The sequence below is a fragment of the Propithecus coquereli genome, unplaced genomic scaffold (assembly GCF_000956105.1).
Source record: "Propithecus coquereli isolate 6110/MARCELLA unplaced genomic scaffold, Pcoq_1.0 Scaffold54, whole genome shotgun sequence".
NCBI lineage: Eukaryota > Metazoa > Chordata > Mammalia > Primates > Indriidae > Propithecus > Propithecus coquereli.
This window is the reverse complement of record NW_012151285.1, coordinates 1469193-1478610: the sequence shown is the minus strand read 5'-3', so window position 1 is coordinate 1478610 and position 9418 is coordinate 1469193. Positions and strand designations below refer to the sequence as shown.

Sequence of the window (9418 nt, the reverse complement as noted above, 5' to 3'; positions counted from 1 at the left end):
GATAACCCCAGGGCTCACTCTCTCGCCTTCCCCAAGTCTTTGCTCAGACATCACCTTCTCAATGAGATCTTCCTTGACCTCCCTATTTAAAATTGTGACCTTCTCCACCCAGCACTCCGATCTTTCTAGCCCGTGGCATTTTACCCCATAACACTCATCACCTTCTCACTTATGATATCGATTACCTAGTTATCCTGTTTATTGTATACAGTCGATCTCCCCACCCCTCCCCACAACACACAGTGAGTAAGCACCAGCAGGACAGAAATCTTTTTTTTTTTTTTTGACTGTTCAAGGTTTATTTGGTGGTTTAGTTGGCATGACATTTGGATAGTTGATTGCATTGTTTATATGTAGACCTTTCTTTTTACCTTATATGGCAATGTACGGTACGGATACACACAAAACAAGATCCTCAGAACAGTTATGGACAAGGACATGCAATGTTGGGTTTACTCATGGGATCCCAGGATGTGACTGGGAGAAAAAGCTGGACTAGACGTGTTGGGTGAAGGAACCAGAAGTTATACAACACACGGTACACACATACCTGGTTCAAGGGCAACTGCAGCATGTGCAGCATTGGCAGTGGTGCATCAGCGGTGGTGGAACTATTTTACATTAGCCAGTTTAGGGCGACACAGGGCAAGGACCACCCAGTATCAGGATACAGCTGTAGAGTTTTATGAACTATTCCCATTTCTAACTTTAGGATTTGATGTTTTTTCCAGGCCATCTTAATAGTGCTGCTTTAATCACAGATCAGATAAAAAAGACAACATGCACAACTCCCAACTAAAATCTGTGGTAGCCTAGACAGTGAAGTGGTGCGACACTAGGAGACTGTAAAATTGCAGCTCTTTTTGGATCCCCCAAAGTGTACCTGTCCTCAGGAGTCAGAGTCACCTTCACAAGGTCTGAGGTTCCATTCTGTGGCCAGATGCAAGGAACACTAAGGAAGATATCATCCTTTATTCCATAGAAACCCTTAATCACGGTGGAAATTGGAAGCACACGCCTAAGATTCTACATTATACTTTCTGCCAAATCTGCCACAGACAGTCCAGTGGCCCAGGATGTGTAGCCTTTCACCTTTCAGTCTGATCACCTCATAAGCACTCTCAACTACCTGCTTGTGAACCTCTTTCCACTGTTCCTTATCTTTATCAGTGCCTAAATCCAGGTGCAGATTCTTCAGGGAAATTCCAGCAACATTCACTCCACTCCATACAGGCACACCAGAGTCTCCACGCTCCCCGAGGACCCATCCATGACAGCTTAACGGATGAACCCCCAGCTTCTCCACCATCAGTAACGGAACCGGGCTGAATCCAGATTGCAACCACTTCCAGTAACACAGTTTTTGGGAAAGCCACTTATCTTCCAAGTCACATAGATCAAGATATCCACTGGCTTCGAAAGAATAAGCAACTTGCAATTTGGGCTGTATTTTACAACATTAGGAATGATGAATTTAAAGATGTTCACATTACGCTGGACCAAATTAAGACGGCTTTCTCCATCCTGCTGATGTGCCCCAGCTGTGACAATAACCAGGTTGGAGTTTGGAGTCGCATCATAGTCTTTGCCAGACACGATGTTTGGTGCTCTAAGGAAAAGGCTGCCATGTTGGGGATCCATCATCTCTCCCTTCAATTTGTCTTCAATGACATCAACAAGAGCAAGCTCATCTGCCAAATCCTTCGTTAAGATGCTGATGGCACAGCCATGCCAACAACACCAGCCCCAACAGCTGTAATCTTATTCTGGGGTGTCTGTTCTTCCTTTAGAAGATTATGAGTCAGCTGATCCTTGCAAGTTGCCACACTGGACTCGGAACCAAAAGCAATCGGGAATGCAAGTCAGGCGGGCATCGGGGGTGCACAGCAACGACTCCAGCACCAGGGCAGAAAGCTTTGCATCCTCAGGGATGCAGTCCCAGGCCCATAGTAGGCATAGTTTGTGAATAAATTAATAAGTGAATAAATTAATTGTCATGAAAGAGCGAGCTGAAGATGAATCTTCCAAGAATCTTGCCTGGCTCCCCTCCTACCATGGAAAAGAAGTCGATGTGGTCAAACGAAAGAACCCTAATGTACCCAAAGAAAGAGCCATAGATCAGGACTTTCCCCAGAAAACTGTATGAATAATAAAACCACAATAAAAGTAGATATTTACCAAGGATCTTCTACCCCCCAAGCATGATGAGAAGTCCCCCCCTCAACTTCTTAAACTCAACCGTAGGAGGTGCTCAGATCTCATCTGTGAGTGTGCAACTTTATCTCATCTGTGAGTGTGTAACAATTCTGACACCAAGTGGGGTCCTACAATATGATCTTGGAGCTAAGCCCCCAGAATTAGTGCTGACCTCACAAGGTACGAGCTCGGTTCTGCACGAGACAGCCCTTACTTCAGACACCACCATAGCCCAGGTGTTCTCAAGCCACCTGCACTGCTGACTGACTGGCTGCCCATGCGAGGGTCCCATGACCCCCTCAAGTTTAATAATTCACTAGAAAGTCTCAAGACACCAGGGCAGCACTTCATTTACAACTACAGCTTTTGTAAAGAGACACACAGGCCAAGGTCTGAGACTGCAGAGCTTCTGAGCCCTCTCTGCAAGGACTGCGGGCCCATCACCCTCCCACACATCAGTGTGTGCACCAACCAGGAAGCCCCTCCGAACCTCAGTGTCCAGAATTTTCAGTGGGGTCTCATTACATAGGCAGGACCATAGCCAGGGTCATTGGCCACATGGTTGAGCTCATTCTCCAGCACACCGTCCCCTCCCCTCCCCAAGGACACGCTGCCCCAATGCCTTAACCTCTAGTCACATGGTTGTTCTTTTTGGTGACCAACCCCCATCCTAAGTCTCTCATCCCTCAGCATAAACTCAGGGGCGATCCAAGAAACTCAAGAATGACAAAGACACTCCTATTACTTAAGAAAATCCAAAGATCGTAGAATCTCCCTCCCAGGAAGCAGGAGCAAAGGCCAGCCAAATTCTTTATTCTACAAAAATAACATTACCTAAATTCTCTTTCGAGGCCCCATTTGGCTGACAGAAAGGCACTTTGGTCCATTCTTTGGCTATATTTTCTACAGGATTCATTTCTATTTCCAGGGGTGGGAGTTGGGGTTCACATGGCTCCAGGATGACAGAGTAGGAGGAGGCATGCCTCTGGGCACTGGTCCCCTCTGCTGTAGCCGTGGCACCTGGAGCGCCTGGCGTGCAGGGGACACTGTGAGGCTGCTAAGGCCTGGCCCATCTACACCCACTGACTCGAAGCCCCATTTCCTCTCCGGGCTCTTTCTGCTTCTTTAGGGTCTGTTTAGAGCATGAGGCACAAGGTTTCTGTGCTCTTCCGTCCCACAAAGCTTTTCTTAATCTAGACTCAGCTGGTGGAAGACAGCGGGTGCAGGCCCTTTTAGCTCAGGGACCACAAATATTTATGCACCCACTTCCCCTCCAGCTGTCCTCCTTCCACAGCCTGGAGCATCCCTTTCTGATTTCAGAAGCAAAGAGCCTTGGTCCCCATAATATGCTTTCTCTTCTAGCTGAAAGCTACGCCTATATCTGTCCCTTTCCTTACTGAGGGCTACCTCTTAACATCCAAAGGCCTGTTTTCATCTAGACGTTGTGTGCCTCCTGACACAATGCAAATGCACACAGCAGCACCTAGGAAATATCCTTGTCACAAAACGTTGAACCTGCATCTAATTGAACTTCCCCAGCTAACTTCTGCTTACTGGACTTACAGGGGATAGAGGAACAAGTACATGACACCATAAGGAAGCAAACAGACACATGCAGAATGTGGGACATTCTCCAGGACAACTGACCCGGTCTCTGCAGCAAATCAAGGGAAGGAGAATTAAAAGAAAAAAAAGACACTGCTCTAAATTAAAAGATACTTAGGAGATATAACTACCAAATGCTATGTGGGGACCTTGCTTGGACCCTGATTTGTACAAACCAATAATAAAGAGACACTTTGGAGACAAGTAAGGACATTTTACTATGGACTGAATATTACATCCAGTATTATACATTGCTAAAGAAGTAGCATGCATTTCATAGGTGTAATTATTGCATCGTGGTTATGTAATAAAAAGTTAACAATATTTAGAGCTATGTACTGAAGCATGTAGAGATTAATTAATGTGATTTCTGGGATTTACTTTAAAGTATTCCAGCATACTAAAAAGGAATAAATACAACATGTAACAAGACTTATTTTAAAATCAGATTTATTGAGGTTTACGCATGATAAAGTTCACCCTTTTAAAGTTTTATTAGTTCTGACAAATGTATACAGTTCTGTAACCACCACAAGAGTCAAGATATAGAACACTTCCTTCACCCTACAAAGCTCCATAATTATAGGATCTAGGCAATGAGTGTATTGAGGTTCACTGTATTATTTCCTTATTATTGTGCATAACTCAGAGTAGATCTGGCAAATATAATAAGATCGAGAATATACTTGGGACATGGGATGACTGTAAGACTGGCAGGGCACATGGAAGTGGGCAGCGGAATGAATATCTGATTCTGGAACTTGGAAAAGAAGTGTCTCAGGGACAGTCCCCAAAAGCCACCCTGAGACAAGAGTTCACGTGCAAGTGATTTATTAAGGACATGCTGATGAGCTCCAGCATGAACACATAGCAGGGCCCAGAAAACACTCTCCCTAAAATAGTTAAATCTATTCCAGCCCCTAGAACTAACTTCCTTTTCATGGGGATAAAGAAGGTGAAAGGCCAGAAAGTAGAAACTTGAGCTGCCCGCCTGCTGACCCCAGAAACCGGGGGCATCTGAACCTCTCCTGCTCTCAACATACCATCGACAGCCCCCCAGTCGATAACCGAGTCCTGTTGATTCTCTCCCAAAATAAACTTCCTGCCCAGCCATCTATGCCCACCCTCCTAGCAACCCAAGCAAGGACCTCCTCTCACCTGTACGACGTCGATAGCATCCCAGCTGGTCTTCCTTTCTTGCCCCAACCCACCCCATTCTGCACACAGCGGCCAGGGATCTCTTTAAAAGGAAAATCAGAAATTGTCCCACATTTGCTTAAAGTGTTTCCATGACACGGCCCGGCAGTTGCTCAGGCAATTAAACTTAGAGTAGCCGTATAACCCCGCAATTCCACTCCTAGGTGTGTATCCAAGAGAAATGAAAACACATGTCCACACAGAATCACCCCGCAAAGGCCATATCTCCTGGTACTGTTGCGTTGGGGATTCAATTCCAACATGAATTTCGGAGGGAGCAAAAATGTTCAAACCATAGCAGGACATAAACTTGATTTCTCATTGACAGAACAGATGCAACTCAACGGCGTGGATAAAAAGTGCTTATCATGTCCAGGAACTTAGTGCTTATAAATTCACAACAGCCTAATAAAGTATGGGCTCTTATTATTACCACTTCATAGATAGAGAAAATGAAGCTTAGAAACTTTAAGGCCACAAAGCAATATAAGTTAAACCAAAATACACATATCTCCCAATTACGCAGTACATGGAAACCAAAAATCAACTCACTGTGTGACCCATTGGTCCCGTGGTTAACTCACTGAATGGTCACTCTGTCATCTTCCAAATTTCCTCAGGATCTGTGGAAGTCCCCATTCCCTGTAGATTCCCTATAGTTCCACTCTAGTCTTCCTGCTGCAGTCGGTTTGCTCTAAATTTGTTGGCCCAGGGCAGCTGAATATTGGCTTTCTGGGCGTTTCTCATTTCTGGTGTCAAGCACTTGTCCAGCACATTGGGTTTTATATGTGAATGCGTGAGATGTGCCGTGTGGGAATTTCACATCATTTATTTCTTTTTTTTTTTTTTTTTGAGACAGAGTCTCACTCTTTTGCCCTGGCTAGAGTGAGTGCCGTGGCGTCAGCCTAGCTCACAGCAACCTCACCCTGCTGGGCTCATGCGATCCTTCTGTCTCAGCGTCCCGAGTAGCTGGGACTACAGGCATGCGCCACCACGCCCGGCTAATTTTTTCTATATATTTTTAGTTGTCCAGATAATTTCTTTCTATTTTTAGTAGAGACGGGGTCTCGCTCTTGCTCAGGCTGGTTTCGAACTCCTGAGCTCAAACAATCCGCCCGCCTCGGCCTCCCAGAGTGCTAGGATTATAGGTGTGAGCCACCACGCCCGGCCACACATCATTTATTTCTGCAGACTCATGTCCCACCCCTGCCTCTGTTTCTGCCTTTGGCAGTGACACCAAAACCTGCTTTGACCCAGTTTGAAGTATCCTTCTCACTGTTTCGGTAAATGGGTCATCCTGTGAATTAATTTTCCACTAAGTGAGCTGAGCCCCAGTAACCAGCAGAACCAGGAGAACTTGAACTCCAAATGCTGTGCTGTGGTTCCCTAATACCCAGTCGCCTTCTTGAGCTTTGTGTGACCCGAGTCCTTGGCTGTGTGTTTGGGGGCTCGTTCGCGGCTTCTTGTTCGGGTTCTGGCGCCTCTGATGCAGCCTCGGCCTCAGCCTGTGCCGATCTGCTCTGCGCCTTACTGGTGTTTGCTCTGCATCCCCAGCACCGCCGCATGGGCAATTAGGTGCCTAATAAAGGCTTCGCGCTGCTGATGGTGATGATGATGATGTGCACTGACTGTGATGATGACAACTGGGAGCGATGGAATGAATTATGCAGAGGGGCTGTTAAGCTAAACATCAAAGTCTCCTGATGCTGAAATTTACAGAATTGTTGGCGCCTCCTTGGGGCAGGTTGGAAACCCTCCTCCTTGGAGACAGCCGATCTCTCTGTATATCAGGGTGTTTATAGCCAGCATCACTAAAACTCAGAAAAGGTTTCTGAGTGCTGCCAGATCCGGGGTTGCAGAGAAGGGATGGCTATGTGCCCTTTTATATCTGCTTCTAATAGTGATACGTCAGAAATCTACAGAAGTGTGGGCATGCTGACTGCAGTGCGGTTAAGATGGCCAACATTTTTGGTGCTCCTCCATGGAGAGCTGAAGTTGGCTCCCCTGACACTGAATTGGTCTTATGAGTTGCTTTGACCAATAGAATGTGGCAGAAGTGACTTGTGCCGGTTCCAGATCTGGACTTTGAATGGTCTCCCAGCTTCTGCTTAGGCTTCAGTTGCTGTGCTGTAGACATCTGGGCCACCAGGTGAGAGGCCATGCAGGGAGGGACCTAGGGGACAAGTGGCCATCTTGGGCATGTCACCCCCCAATTGAGCTCCCAGCTGAATGCAGTGATACACAGGATCCCAGCTGACATCATGTGCAAGCAGAAAACAGCCTGGCTGAGCCCTGCCTAACCTCCTCAACCACAGAATCCAGAAGAAGAGTACATTGTTATTGTTTTAAGCCACTAAGTTTTGGGGTGGTATATTATACAGAAATACCTGATACATAATTGCTCTGTTGGAGCCAACAGGAAACTGGGAGACTCCACCACAGGACTCTGGGATCCATCCCTATAGAGGACATAGACATTCCCCCCAGCCAGGCCTGTCTATCTTGGGGGTAGTTGTGGAGAACAGTGTCAAAGGAACCCTGGTACCTGCTGGGAAGGCTCCTCCCCAAAGAAGGCCATGAGCTAAGTGGCCCTCCTATGGGAATATTTAGTGTCCCCCTAAAATTTGTATGTTGAAACCCTCACCCCCAATGTGATGTTATTTGGAGATGGAGCCTTTGGGGGGTGATTAGGTCATGAGTGGAGAGGCCTCATGCATGGGATTAGTGCCCTTATAAAGGGGGCCCCATGAGCTCTCTCACCCTCTTTGCACCTTGAGAAGACAAGTCTGCAACTCAGAAGAGGCCCTCACCAGGACCTCACCATGCTGGCACCTGATCTGGGACTTCCAGCATCCAGAACTGTGAGAAATCAATTTCTGGTGTTTCTAAGCCACCTGCTCTATGGTAGTCTGTTACAGCAGCCCCAAATAAGACAGCCCCCATGGCTCCTGCCTCCGCCCAATCCTTCCCCAGGATCATACACCCAAATACTTACAGAGGTTCGGCAAGTATACGTGAACAAGTTCCAAAAGGAACTGTATTTCCCATTTTTTTGAGACAGGCAGCTCTTCCTGGGTGTTTCATTCTCACTTTTGCTAGACATGGGAGTAAAACAGAAATGATCTCTACTAGCAGACAAACAACCATGCGAGGGCACCCAAATGGCAAGTGACACTGGCTTCAGGCTCGGGGTGGCAATCAGAAGTGGTGGTGGACGGATGCTGTGGTGTGCTGCCCACATCCCTGACAGAACGAGGCATCATTCCCTTGGCACCAGGAGCATGCATGCTGAGGTTGTTCTTGGGGTCACTCTGTGGGAATTGTCCTCAGTTGAAAATAGCCACCTTACTTATATTTATGCCCCTCCCCTGGGATAGCCCGCATCCAGCGGTGATTACTATGACTCCATCCTTGGGGTAGGACGACTCAGAAAGGCCATCCTAGCTCCTGTGGGATGAGCGAAGCCCTTGGTGTGACCAGTCCACCACACTGCGATTCAGCTTCCCTATCCGGTCCTTGTTCCTTCATCCCGCTATCAGTGTTGATCCTGAGACCACCCCCAAAAACTCCTGACTGTAAATCCCCATCTCAGGGACCCCACCTACAAGCAGGGCTGACGATGGCGAGGGAGTGGGCAGCTGCTGCTCTCGCCCATTGTCACGTGTTGTAACTGGGCTAGATCTTGCAACATTTCGTGAGAGGTTATAAATCTAGAATTTTATGTGGAATCTCATAATATTTAAATGTCAGCTTGCTTTTTGGTTGTCCCTTTTACAATCTCTGAATTCAACCTTCTTCACCAAAGATCATGGGTTTAATCATGAAATAGATCCAGTTTCTTGAACCCAGCAAACAAAATCTATGCATTCCCACATCCCACCTTGTCCCTGCTAACTCTCTGATGATTGGTCAAATATGAAAAGAGATGGTAACAGCATTGACCTTGATGTAGGCTTGCAATCTTATTTCAAGTTCATTGCCTGTTACAATGATGCCTTTCCACTGCATTATTCAAGTCATAGGTTAATGATCCACTTTGCACTCATTGGAAATGACCACAGTGGGGTCTCAGCTGGGTCCTAAGATGAGACATGAGGACATCAGCTCCTTCGTGGTGGAGATGCCCCAGTTTCTCAGCCTCTCACTGTCCCACCCACTTGCCTTGTCCTCAAGTGTTGGAACAGAAAATCACTAGCCGTGTAGGTCTACATCAGTGAAACTCTAGGTCTTTCGCTTTACATTTTAGCTTATTTCTGAAACTGTTGGTAGAACGAATGCACACAACTGTACAAACCAGTGTGGAATTGCCCAGTCCTACGGTTCCCCGTGTGCCGTAATTTACAGATGTTCCCAATGCTGACTGCATAGACACTGGAAGAGACTACCATGAGAGGTGGTCTGGCTGCAGGTCTATAGGCAT

General features: G+C 46.8%; 1 pseudogene across 1 annotated transcript; it reads right to left on the bottom strand.

Moving 5' to 3' along the window:
• Positions 1-751: 751 nt before the first annotated feature.
• On the bottom strand, positions 752-9418 carry LOC105820777 (annotated as a pseudogene). The gene is made up of 3 exons (XR_001138021.1): positions 9384-9418; positions 1142-1827; positions 752-888 (listed from the first exon to the last, which is right to left on the bottom strand). The product of XR_001138021.1 is annotated as an L-lactate dehydrogenase A chain pseudogene (transcript).